The sequence below is a fragment of the Anopheles marshallii genome, chromosome X (genome assembly GCF_943734725.1).
Source record: "Anopheles marshallii chromosome X, idAnoMarsDA_429_01, whole genome shotgun sequence".
NCBI classification, from domain to species: Eukaryota; Metazoa; Arthropoda; class Insecta; order Diptera; family Culicidae; genus Anopheles; species Anopheles marshallii.
Genome location: NC_071325.1, coordinates 6,954,534 through 6,968,122, shown reverse-complemented (window position 1 = coordinate 6,968,122; position 13,589 = coordinate 6,954,534).

Sequence of the window (13,589 nt, the reverse complement as noted above, 5' to 3'; positions counted from 1 at the left end):
CGAACAGGCGCAATCGCCACGCCCGCGATCCTTATCGCGGAGCAAGATGGTACACTCGGCTGGCGCGGTCACCCACTGCCAAACGGGCGGTGTTTGTTGGGCGGTTCGGCCGCTTGGACCGCCGGCCAGGTGTCCGGGGGGTGCGTGTGTGCTTCACTGCGGCCCACTAATCTCGGTCTTAACTTTTTCGTCGCTGGCCCCGGGGACGGTCCGCGGAATCCGCTCGGCTTGATCGCAGTCCCTGGCGGGCGGGTGGTGTAAGGACTCTTTTTTTTTTTTTTTGAAGGATGCTGTGTACCCGCGTTTGCTGTGCCGGGCCGCCGAGTGGGTGGTGTATTGGGGTTGTAACACTTGTTTGATTGTACCGGGTGCTGTTGAGTGCCCGCGGCCCACCGAAAGGACGTGGTGGGTGTGTTTTGTTTGTTCTTCCTGTTGTTGCTTTCGGTACGCTGCCTGCCCAGGTTGCCCCGAACACGGTTGGAAGCAGATGGTTTTTGAAGGGCGAAGGTGTGTGTGTGTGCGAGGGGGTGGGGTGGGTGGGTTTTGGTGGAAGGGGAAGGCCGAGAAGAGAATGGGTTTCGTAGCGAGAATGGGTGTCGCTTCCTGGTTGGCGATCAACGATTAGCTACGAAAAAAGTTAGACTGATCGAGTGCGGATTATGCGCCAACGTTTATATAGAGTTCGAAACGGCATGCTGGGCAATCCGTGCCGCGCGCGGAGGCAACCGGTGTGTGCAGGCCGCGTGTGTGCGCGCGTGCGCGCGCGCGCCCTCGCGCAACCGAAAGAGACAGAGAGGGCCGTGCCGAAACCGTGCCGCGCTGCAACCAGGAAGCAGGGGGGGGGGGGGGGGTGGCCCGGGCAGGATGAGATTGTGAGATGGGTGCGCCAGCCACCAGGGCCGGAGCCCGGTGGTGCGAGCGAGATATCAGACGGGAGAACGGCTGGGCCCTGTGTCGGGTTGCTCCCACCCCCTCCCCACCACCCCCCCTCCCTGTGCGTAGCGGTCCGAAGCAGAGCAGAGGCAAAACGGCAAAACCAGGAGCCCAACCTGTTCGCGTCCCGTTGCCGGAGGGAGACAGCGCAACACCGCTCCGTGTGCGCCCCGGAGTTGCGAGAGCGTGCGTTTGCTGGTATGCGTTGCTGGGAAAGAGTTGATGGCGTGCGAGCGAGATGGTGTGGTGCCGGGTGGAACGAGACAAAGCAACACGGTGAGAGACCCGCGAGCGAAATGCGCGTCCGAATGGTTTCCCCCTCTGCGTGTACGGGGGTCCGAAAAAGAGAGCGCGAGAGGGTGAAAACGAGAGAGAAGTTGGGTGTTGAAGCGAGCGAGCAATAGGAAAGGGTAAGACCCATTCCTGGGCAGGAAGGGGAAGGGGGGGGGGGGGGGGGGGGGGAGGTGGGTAAGGAGCGGCGGATGGTGTGACGGTCCGAGAGAAGATCATTTCTTCTGCATGGAGAGCTACCCGCTGCAATATAAAAGTCACACCTCCACCTCACGACCTCCAGTCAAATGTCCCACCAGGAGGACTAGAATGAACTTCGGCAGAATTTCCCCGCCTGAAATTGGGATGAGTTTTCCCGGCTGATGCGATATGGGGGAAGGATGTGTGACATTGTCCCAGGATACTTCAGAGCTCCAGAAGATCCAGAAGAAGCAAAGACTCTCTGCAGCAGTGCCTAGCACTAGTAGCCTGGATGACTCGGAGTTTGGTTCTCTGACGTTCCCTGACTCGAAAGGATACCAAGGAAACGATCACCTTGATCTTGTCTAGATGTTGATCCCCTGCATAGGTTAATTTTCCAATACTTGAAGCTCACTGTTGCCAACCTTTTCCAGCCTTCCAGAGCGTGGCGTTGCATAGAAACACTCAGAATCTATCAAAAACCTGGCCGCTTGGAAGGAGAAACCCCCAAGAGCGAGACCCAAAAGGGATGGCCAAACGGGGCCGGTGGCAACCCTCGGCAAAGAAAGAACCCCTTGGCGACCCATTTCCTTTGCTGGCTGCCCAGTCGGGTGGCGGATAGCCCTTTGCTTCTCCCATTTCCTTTGCATCGGCACTTGGTGGTGCGAACGCCGCATACGTGGTGTGTGGATTGACAGGGTTGGGAGCAGGAATGAGCTGGAAGAGATACTAAGAGGACACGACATGCCACCACCCATCAGCGTTAGCGTTACTCCTACGTTACGCGCCAGCAAATGCAATCCCTTTCCTTGGACGGAAGATCCACCAGAACTAAGTGCGCGCTTGCGAGTGTGTGTGTGTGGATATAGAGATGAAAGAGGGAGCGAGAGGCAGCGAAAGAATAAAACCGTGCAATGCGCAGCAGGAAGGAGGGAAAACAAAGGCAAAACCAAATTGTGCAAAGACGAGATAGTGGCGTGAAAGCAGCCGAAAAGGAGATGGAGTCACCGGACGGATCACTGCTGGTGCGAAAGAGCACACCGAGGACGGGCGCGTGCGGTAGCGAAAGTAAGACGGAGCGTCAACGTTCCGTTCGCGCAGCGTAGGAGAAAGCAGTCAACAAAACCCAGCTGGAGAAAGAAGGAAAAGGCAAGCGAATTATCTAAGCCGCACTGGCGGCAGTGGCGTGACAGTTCCAGGTGGGATAGGAACGCTACTACCCATTGCCTTCCTAGTGCTACTAGAACGCAGAAGGTCCCTAAAACAGTCCAGCACGGACCGATCTGCCTGTTTGCAGCTCTTGATGCAGGTGCGACAGGCAGAATGTGTCGAATGTAACGTGCGTTACGCAACCGTTACAATGCCATCTATTCTTGGTTCGAGCAGTTTGTCGACGCCGAAATGCATCATTCACCGCGTGTGTGTGTGTGTTTACTGGCAACACCAGTCCCCGTTCCAGTGCTTCCACCGTTTCCGGTAGAACCATTCCGAGCATTTACGCAAACGGTCGACCGTGGGGGTTTGGAGCCGCTTAACCTTGACAGTGGGGACCCGATTAGCTAATTTTGAATCAAGCAAAACTTCCTACCCAGCGAATGATCTCATTTTCTCTGCGCGGTTGTGTTGGGTCGCGGCACCGGTTTCGAGCTAATCATGCTCCGCTCTGATGTCATACACCACCGGTGACCAAGAATATGCGCAAACCGGGCCGAAGAAGGGCGCCGAAGAACTTACACCGCGAAGAAAGCCGGCCCGAGGGTGGGACCGGATCCATCCCACGGGAAGCAACAGCACTGTCGGGATTTACCGGTTACGGGCCTAAAACTTGTCCTGCCGGTTTTTTTTTTCTTTCTCTCGCTATTTGACACCACCGTCATCTGCCGCGCGGACGGCGAGAGTTGGCACGGAACAGGGGGTGGTTTGGTGGTTCTGCGCAGTCACACACCGCACGGCAACACAAGGGGCTGGGTGCGGTGCTCTACGATAGCAAAAGTGAAGCCGAACCCCTGGGCAGTGCATCCAGCATCCTCTTCCCCCCCCCCCCCCCCCCCCCTCTCCCCGCCAACCCAACTCCAGGTTGAGAATGTGCGTCGCCGAGAATGGCGGTCAAACACACTGGCCAATGTCAAGCACGGCTGGTGTTTGCTGCCCCCGTTGTGCGGATGATGCGCAGCATCTGCATTTGGGGTTGGGGGGGGGGTGCAGTCTGGCGCCAGTGGCACTACATCTCGAGACACTGCCACGGAATGCGCTGGGTGATATCGATTTCGATTCGACACTCAATAACCGTCAATTAAGGGTTGGAGCCCGCTTCCGGCGCCGGAGCAATGATTGGGCCGCGATTTAATCGACCGCTGCACCGCCGAATGCTTCGCGTTCTGGTTCGTACCGGAGCACTGGATGCATCGCCTACCGTCTGGCCTGCAGTCGGCAGAGTTGCGCCATGATGAGACGGTTGCCATCCGCATGAGCGTTTCGAATTCGCACGCATAAACGCGGTAAACTATCGTTCGGCAGGTCGGGAACATCCTTTTCTTTGTTGCAGATTACGCACCGGGTGAATGGCCGCTCGGAATTGTTGAAATGGTAAAGGGGGATGGGGGAGTTGAGGGCCTTAGAACCAGCAAACACTTCCCCGCACCGAATGGGACTTTCTCTGCCATGTTGGGCTATTCGGGGGGGGTTTGAGAAATTCTTACCGATGACCAGCAGGGTTCCAGAACTCCGGCGTCAAGGAGTGTGAGCGGTGCGGAGAAAACCAAGAGAAACTAACCAAGCGCGCACCATTAAGTTTCTGATCGGTGCTAGTCGGTGTCTAGCGCGTTTAGCGACGGGCAGCCATTAATATGCAGATGCTAAGATCTTGCCAACGAAATAGCCAACCCGGCCTCGCACCAGCACGGTGGCGCTCCCTGATGTGCGCTTCCACGAATTGCAAGCCAAATTCCCCCCCCCTCCCAAAAAAAAAAAAAAAAAAACTGATGTCGAACAAAAGTGCCCCGGTGAAGAAGTCGTCGATTTATATCACTACCGAACATCAGCACCAGCGACAGATCATTAAGCCGGCAAGGCGCCTGCCCTATTCTGGCGTCGGTCCCAGGAGCCGTACCAGTGGAGGTGATCAAATCCGGGAAGAAAGCACGTCTTCCACTCTCTTTCGGTGGAGCGGTGGAGCAAGGATACTGCCCCCCCCACCCCCGACATCCCCTCTTCCCAAAGGGAAACTGGTTTCCATCCTTGTCGACTGGGTGGGTCGACAAGCTGAGAGTCGTGGGGTGGCGGAAGCGGAGTAGCAGTTCTGTCGTTTTCCAAGCATGCTACAATCGTCCCCTTTATCCCCCCCCCCCCAATATGCCTATCCTGCAAGCTGGCTCCTATACCCAGCAGGAGTTATGACTTAATTTTCTTTCCCGCATTCTCACCGTGCCCGTGGTACGGCGATGCCGGGTGAGCTCATTTCGCCCGATCGGAGGGCGAAAGGTACTGGTTTGAATTTTTGCTAGTAATTTTTACTCTCTACCTTCACACCCTCCTCCCCCCTCCAGGTCCCCATGACCGGGGGGAGGCTCTTTCACTCTCGTGCAGAAGCGGTCCGGGACGCAGCGGTCCCGAAACACTTCCCACCGCCCGTACACTCCCGCATCCGACAGCCGCGGACGGGAAGTGGTATGTGGCGAAAAGCAATCAGTGTGCCTCGCGCTGGTTCGCAAAGCCGGTTTTGCCCGGGTATAATGAGCGGGTGGCTGCTCTGCCCGCGATGCGACTGTACGGAATGGCAAGTGTTCTGGCAACGCCACCAAGAACTAGCTTGGTAGGTAGGCTAGTCTGCAAGATGTCTATTCCCGATAGGGACGGCTGGTGAAGCGAGCGGACATCAGAACAGCGGTACGACGTTTGCCATCGGAGGCATCTCGCTTACCGTCGCTTTCAATGTCGGCAAACATTACGCCCAGGCATTACAAATTATCGCAGACTGGAATGCATCCACCCTGACACGGACATACCCGGGAAGCACGCGACTTAGACCAGATGGGCAATACTGCGTCGCTTGGATGACACTGGGAAACAGCCCACTCTCACACACCAGCAAAGAGGCACAAGAAACGGAATGATTCGCATGACAACAACAACAACAACAAAAAGCAAAGCCAGCCCAACCCTGCTAGGCACTATCGGGGTACCGTGACTCCAGTAAGCCATGAACACAGGAAGGAATAAAAGGAACCAGAAAAAAAGAGCGAGAGAAAACTCAAAGAAAATCAAAAGTAAAGAAAACGGCAACCGGGCCATGTCTAAAGTCCTATGAAACCTGTTTTCCGTGATTAAGTTTGAGCTTTTCGTTCCGTTTCACCTTTTTTACAGCTCGTTTCGAGGCGAGAAAACCCTGGCCTTAGGACCGTATCGAGACTAGTGTTAGACTAGAGCAGTGAAATTTGTAAGGACGATGTAAGGATCTCTAATACTGGGAATGCTTGGTTGTCGGGCACTAGATGTCAGAGGTGCCTTGCAAGATTATTGCAGCAGTTGCAGAGCACGCGTCTTGCGACTTTGTAGAGGTTTGTTTAGTTCGTATAAGAAGATTTGCAAATGTGAGAATAAGTTCCCTTCATTTGCTTCTCCACTTTCAAAGCCGCTGTACGATCCTGCGGGGAAGAAATGGAGAGCACCACACCGCCGCGCAGCATTACCAGGAAGTGTAGTGTCGCGACCGAACCAGCAATTATGCCCATATACCAATGATTGAGTCCCAGATACTACCGGCCCCCAACCGCCACCGCTTGGACGGGAGTTATTCTCAAGGCAACAGTTATTTCGGACCACCGCGGTACCAATAACGTGCGCGCGGCATCAACACCAACCACCGCGACGGACGGAAACGCTTCCGTATTCCGAGTGCGCCAAGGATTCAATCAGCACCAATCGCCTGCCGACACTCACTTTGAATATCTGGCCCGCGCGCTATCTCTCTTGCATCACTTCGGTGATACACCGAACGAGTCAAGGCTCCGGCCGGGTACAACCGTGGGCAAAAACTAACATATGACGCCGTCTTGCAGGTCGTCAGTAAAACGCTAGAACTCGCGCGTCTATAAAAGGTTGAAGGTTTATCTGGCGTTCGGTTGCATCTCTTGGTGGAAATAATTGAACAACACCGGTGCAGATGTAGGTTTGCGAGCTGCTGGAGCTGATGGACGTAAGCAGATCTTCAGCACTCGGGATTTCTTACGATCCCACCGGTGTTGGGATCGTTCTAGTGTTCTTCCAGGGCACGTGTTGCGAACAGCTTCAACTCGCATTCCTTCTAACAGCATTACAGTTTCGTTAGTTGCTGGCCCCTTCTGTATCTTACCCTTCCGATCCAGCCAATGTTCCCGACTGCGAAGACGGTAACGAAGGTGGTGGAAACCAATAGAAAACGCTTACACCGAAAGGAGCAGCCTGGGTAATTAGACACCCACCGGGGGTTGATCGTGAAGTACCACGAAAGCGAGCCAATGAAGTAAGCAGCGGCGAAGGAGCGGAATTAGCCGAACCGGAACCGGGGCGGGGGTACGATTTTCGGAACACGCACACACACACACACACACACACACACCTCGGACCCACACGGAGGATCGTCTCGTGGAAGGTGCCGGATCAGTGCCGCGCCGTTGGTCCTGCCGAGCGCAAGCGCGTATGGCAAGGGTGTAATCATTCTTTTCTGGTTCTGCCGGTTGTGTGTGTGTGTGTGTGTGTGTGTGTGAGAGGTTTTTTTTTCTTTGGACCGCCCGAATCCGACACCTCGGATCCCGCGCACCTGAGAAAGCGCCAGCGGAGGAAAAAAAAAGTGTCAAATTTGCTTGCTTTCGTTGACGGCCCCAGTACGCGAGGCAGCATTATCGCTTATCAGCGGGTTTCTGCGTGGCCCCGGCCGCAGAGCCGCAGAGCAATCGATCCAAAATAGCAAACAAATCGAAAAAACCGAACAACCGTTCGCCAGCGAGCAGCAGGTGAGTACAGCGTCGAATTACAGCGCCATCTGTCGGGACGCACCACTGGTCCAGTGGTAGTGGTAGTCGATTAGTGAATGAATTTGGTTTTTCCCCTCCCCCCAACCCCCCCCCCCCCCCCCTTTCATTCTTTGCCCCAAGCCGCCATTTTTATGCTTCCTCGGTGCGGAAAACATAGTGCGTTGGCAAATATCTTCGAAACCGAACACCGGCCAACCTGGAACAGAGTGCCCCAGAGGGTGTTGCGGGACACCATACCGGTTACCAGCACCTCCAATGCTGGTGTATGCACATTTTTCCCCATTGCAACCATTGCTCAGCAACTTCAGCTAATTGACTGTCCACCCCTTTTTTCTTTTTTTGGTTGTGGCTGTTGCGCGTCCTTCCTTTTCGTCAACTCTCCCATCGGAACATCGCGGGGTGCCGCGCAGTGGGGAGAGGGTATCGATTGCTGGCGCAGGCAGCTTTCGGCTGACGCACGTAATACGCACCTCGGCGCGTGGTAGAACGACGCGCCATTTTACCGCACCCAAATCGCTTCGCTCGCGGGTTTCATCTCATTCACCAGCTACATCCACCCACTGTGCCTCGTTAGAGCCCGGCACCATCCATCCAGAATTGTTCCCTTTTCCGGAGCCACTGTACAGCGTGCCGATGAAGCGTATGAACCGCTCGCGAAGGATAGGGAGCGAGCGACACCAGCGAAAGGGGTGTGGGGAAGTGTGCGAGAGACACGGGAAAGGGACCGGTCAGATCGGTGCCCGTTCGGCGGCGAACAGACAGAGACGGTGCGATAGATGGCCCTGAATTGTTTTGCAAAATAAACCAACCCGCCAACCGCAAGTCGCAGCTTTTAAGTGGAACGCACGCATTCGCAACAATCGGAAGAGCGCCAACCGCGGGCAAGGTATCTCCAATGAAAAGGGGAAGTACCGTGGGGGGGGGGTTGGTAGTGAGGGTGTCTAGATTTCAATTTCCCTTGATCATGACCTTTCCGCAATGGTCAATCAATTGCGATTGGCACCGAACCGGGCACGAGAGTGTCGCCCCTTATACCAGCCGTATTGTACGTATTGTGGCGACGCCATGTATGTAGGACACCCACTGCTGTTGCGGGAGTCCCCCGGCAAACTTGTACTAACCGGGTGGGGTGGCGGCAATCGTTTGGAAGGGATCATTTTTTAGGGGCCAGCTGTGTGTGATGTGCTTCCGCGAACGGGCTATTACACTAGCACCGCCGACCCCTTCCACCGTTCCGGGGTCGCGCCTAAGAGCACGGTAACCGGGTGATGGCGTCCTTCGAACGCCAGCGGTCCCTCTGCTGACGCAACGGAAAAGGTGTTAGCTTACGAGTCTGCCGAGCCCGGCGCACTGTGGTTCCGTGATGCGTCAGCGGATTAGCCTGCCGCGAGGACACCCGTTTTGCCCGGAAGATGCCCGCGCATGGGCCCACAGAACACATTTTACCACCGCGGGCAGCACATTGGACCCTGCGCCGGCACATGATGCGGATCGGGTTGCAAGTGGGCCGCACGGCAGTTGCGCAATCGGACCCGGACGGACGCACGCCCGTTTCCCGGGATGCGCCAAAACCCCCTACAGGATCACCACCGAATGGCAGGGTGGTGTGTGTGTGTTCGGAAGGCTTATGCTACCCCAGCCCTAGCAACAAGGCAGGTTTGAAAATCGCTCGCACAGCCGTAACGCAAGCGAGCCGAGGAAGAAAACGACCATTTACCGTCGCGGGTATGTCTTCCGGGAGTCGGTGCCAGCACTTTTGACGTCAGCGTATCGTGTGTCTTGCTTCCTGCTCCGTGTTACGTACGGTGCCGCGTCCGGCCAACAACGCTCGCCCTCGCTGCGATGCGTGACGCACCGAGATGCGGTCGCTGGTGATCTACATTATATTCTACTGCCATCTCCTCCACTCCTTACACATCGAGAGCAGCGAGATGCGATACCTGAAAAAAAAAGAACAATCAATACGCACCCCCCGAAAAAACCTTAACCTCCAGCTGCCGGCTAGATGCGTGGGGCTGAGATTAGAAGGTAGGCAACGGTGCGTGTCGGGCATCTCGGAGGGGTTAGAAAGAACCATCCCAACATTAACGCACCAACGCACCCGCACTTGTGCAGGGATTTTTATCCGGGCACCCCGAAAAACCGAGGGTAAACCATCTCCGGTGAACATTAACACCACCCCCTCCCCCCCAGGGAATACATTACGACAAGCGCGTAAGTCGTGCACGGTTAGGCGCCCCCTGCCGACGACCCGTTCGCACTAGCTCATTAGAAGTTTCTCTTTCAGTTTGCTGGACGGCCTGTGCGCGCCATCTGGACCATCGGTGCACTCAACCGTACCGTGATGGGGTTGCTGGATTTGCCGTAATGCGAATGCCGTGACGTGCTAGCGCAACGTAAAACAGGCTATCTCCTGTGTATGTATTAGAGATGGGCACGATGAGTACGAGTGAGTGAGTGAGTTTGAAACCTTCGACAGAGCGAATGAGTGTGAATCAGCACAAGGAGTTAGTTTATGACTCCTTTCACCACTCTTTTGCGTTTATACTCACTCTCACTCTCTGTGCCGACTAGCAACTCACTCAGTAGTGAGTAAAACTGTTTTATCACTCGTTGGATTATAATCACTCTGTACGAGTGAGTAAAAGTGTTTTATCACTCGGTTTTCCGTATCAAAATGAACGACAAAAAATTCGTTGTTGTCCATCAGTCCCTCTACATTTCTAATTGTTTCCTTTCTTCATAATAAACCACTTTCAATAAAAGAATAATAAACACTAAAATAAAACACTTTCTTTTATTCTCTTCCTGTTTTACTCAATGTTTAAAATCCAACAAGAGAAACAACACATTTTACTCATTCTTACTAACCCGAAATACCCTGGCGAACGGTGAACAAAATCCAAAGAAAGAGATAAAACACATTTGCCCATTCATTCTCAGTGTTGAAAATCCCAAAAGAGTGATAAGACTCTTTTACACACTCGTACAGAGTGATTATAATCCAAAGAGTGATAATACTCTTTTACTCACTGGTACAGAGTGATTATAATCCAAAGAGTGATAAAACAGTTTTACTCACTACTGAGTGAGTTATTCTAGTCGGCACAGAGAGTGAGAGTGAGTATAAACGCAAAAGAGTGGTAAAAACATAAATGCAGTGTAATATTTTTTTAATGTATCTTAAAAGAGTGAGTAAAGGTTTCAAACCCTTTCAATCCACTCTTTGACTCTGATTCAAATCATTGCAAAGAGTGATTATTACTCATCGCTAGTATGTATGCCGTGCTTGCAGCGCGCTTGCTAGGCCACCTGTCAGCTCTTTCGGAATCCAACAAGTTCACGACCCGCATGCAAATGGCTGCCGCAAGCAAAATGTAGGGAGTAATTGTTCTTATCGCCCGGCAATCTCCGGTATCGGTGCTCGGCTGAATAGAGCGTGTCATCGACATATCTGTCTACCTGCTTGCTGCCGGACAAGCCACGCGCTAACGTTTCGCCTACCTTCGCCCGGAGCAGCTGTTCGCAGCCAGCTCTAGTAGTGTGGGTTCGTTGTCGTTTCTTGTTGTTTGTGTTTTGGTTTTTAGTTTTAGGCTATTTCACCATTTCCTTGCGTCTTCTTGCTGACAGCTAATCGGACGCTATGATGCTGTAGATCCTCGCCCATGTATTAGAACTGGTTCAACCCGTGTGCCGGTTCGGGGTGGAAGTGCTATAAACCTGCCTTGTGGCTGGTGTGCCCTTGTTGCCATACCCGCCGACCTCTCCCACTCACTGAACACACACTATATCCTCTGGAGTAGACGAGGTGTGCTACACGCATCTCAGCTAACCTTCAATAATGGCAGTGCGGAAGAAACGCGCAAGGAAGAAGAAGTCAACCCGCCATACTGGAAACGATTAGACGATCGATTGGAGTGTGTGTGTTGGAAGCGCTCCGCTTTGTCTCTGGGCCGCCTCCTGCAGAAACCTTGCGACAGCAGCATTCACTCCACAGGAAGTGACCGTAGCCGCTGTTGAGTCCGTGTGCAACAGAACTCGCCTGCGAGTTGCGCTTTTGGACGAATGTTGAAATGTTTCCCAAAACGGATGGAATTAGCTTAGACAAAGCAGTGTGTGTGTGCTGTGAGACCATTCCGGGGTTCGGGACGTACATTGGATGTGACGCAGTCACCCGGTTGTCACCACCTGGACGAACCCATCAGCCGGTTCCGGCAAACCGGTCACGGCACCACAAGTGCCCGAAAAGGCCGAACGGCGAAAATCCCCCCAAAAAAGGCACGCTGTACAAGACACACCTCCACAACCTGTCGCGCCGCGCGTTCGCCCAACCCCGCCCCGAAGCATCCAATACCATGACCTTCCAGGGCGGGTTCCGGACGCGTGCGTGCGTGCGTACAGGCCCACGGTTTGCCCGCAGACTCGTCGTACTGTCTGCGCCAGCGCACCCCGACACAGCTGATGAAACCCGGGCGAAGGATCGTTCGGCAGACGGCAACCCCGCAGATCAACACCACGGAGGGGGGGGGGGTGTGGAACGACGTTAAGAGGGGGCAGTGGGGGGGGGGGGGGGTCTTTTTTAACTTTTCGGAAAACCGGTTTTAACGCAAAATTTATTCTAATTCGACGAGCGTTTTCCTGCGAAAACCGATCAATCAATTTCGGTTTGTGCGGATTTGTTATATAACTAGCCGTGGACGATCGGCGACCGGTCCGTGTACCCTTGACAATGACTGTCAAACCGGTGAGCACTGTCAGTGGGAGAGGAGGAGGGGGGGGATGGTAACGATGGATAGTGTCCCGGCAGCACCAGTCCTTGCAGGCGGTTGAACGTGTTAGCGAAGTCCCCAGGAGTGGCGGACCGGTCAGACATCTTGTCGGTTGCTGGACGGTTGGGTGTTCCGGGGCAGGAAAACGAAGATGCAGTAGAAGACGAAACCAATTACCGCCGTTGGGTCCCCAGCTATCCCCCTCCCGGCACTCCGGGGGGGAGGGGTGGGGGGGAGGGGGTGTAAAGTTCTAGGCCAGGACAGCCGGACCCGGACCGGTCGTAATGAAATCTGTCATAAATGACAGATGGTCCGCGGACCGTTCCGAACCGGCTTGCGAGCCAATTAAGCGCCAATAAAACCCAAACCAGAACCGTCTCATTATCTGCACGCAGCGCGGAGCAGTCGCACAGTCTGACGTAAGCGTTAGGGGGGTTTTTTGCGAATCCGGAGGTAGCGAAGACCTGCCAGAAGTCTTCGACAACGAATGCCCCAAGCACGCCTCCGGTGGGTAACTGTTGATGGGTGTTTTTTTATGTTCTTCGGTGTTCTGTTGCTCGCTGCCGAACGCTAAGCCTCGGACCACTTTCACATCGGGATCGAGAAAGTGGACACCCCCGTTCTCATCGCACACCCCTACCGTTTCCGCTCAATTCTTACGTTGGATGTCTTTTCGCACCTGAAGATGTTGCGCTTCAGCATGCCAGTTTTATGAGCTGTGTGTCTTCCGTAATACATACGTGGGCAAGAATTCGCTACGGAGCGTCGAGAGTCAAGTGATGCCCATCGGCAGAACGAACTGAAGCACAGTTCCTGGTGCCGGCCACCGAAGGTTCGCCCCTGTTGGGCTGTTTTGCACCGTACGGTGTCGTTACATTCTCGTTTTTTAGATATATTTTTACTCGACGAGATCACCTTTCCCTTCGAGAACGTTCTTGTAAATCGTTCGTTCGGCAATTTACGAGCGACGACTAACGGTAAACGGTTCGGATCCGTTTGGATGTTCCACACCCGCCACGAAGGATGGAACACACCGGTCCCGGGTCCCGGGGAGTGGCTCGCGGTAAACGTGTACGGCACGGCGAACCGTTTGCCGTTTTTCTTTTCCACGTTCCGCTCGCTGCTGCTTTCGGTGGTAAATGAGACTGTACGGTCCTTTTATTTTGCTGCTGCTTCCTCCCGATGCGCAGGGGATGGCAAGCCGCGACCGTGTGGCGTGCATAAAATTTTTTATTGCTCTGTGCGCAGTCCAGGGATTGCGACTGTAGGGTGTCGTTATGGAGAGCGAATTTTATATTGCTCAACATTACGTAACAATTCCTGGTGCGATGAGAGGGATGTAATTGATGGAGTATGACCAGTGGTACCGTTTATCGTATGCCGGGTTGTATGTAGTTCACCAAAG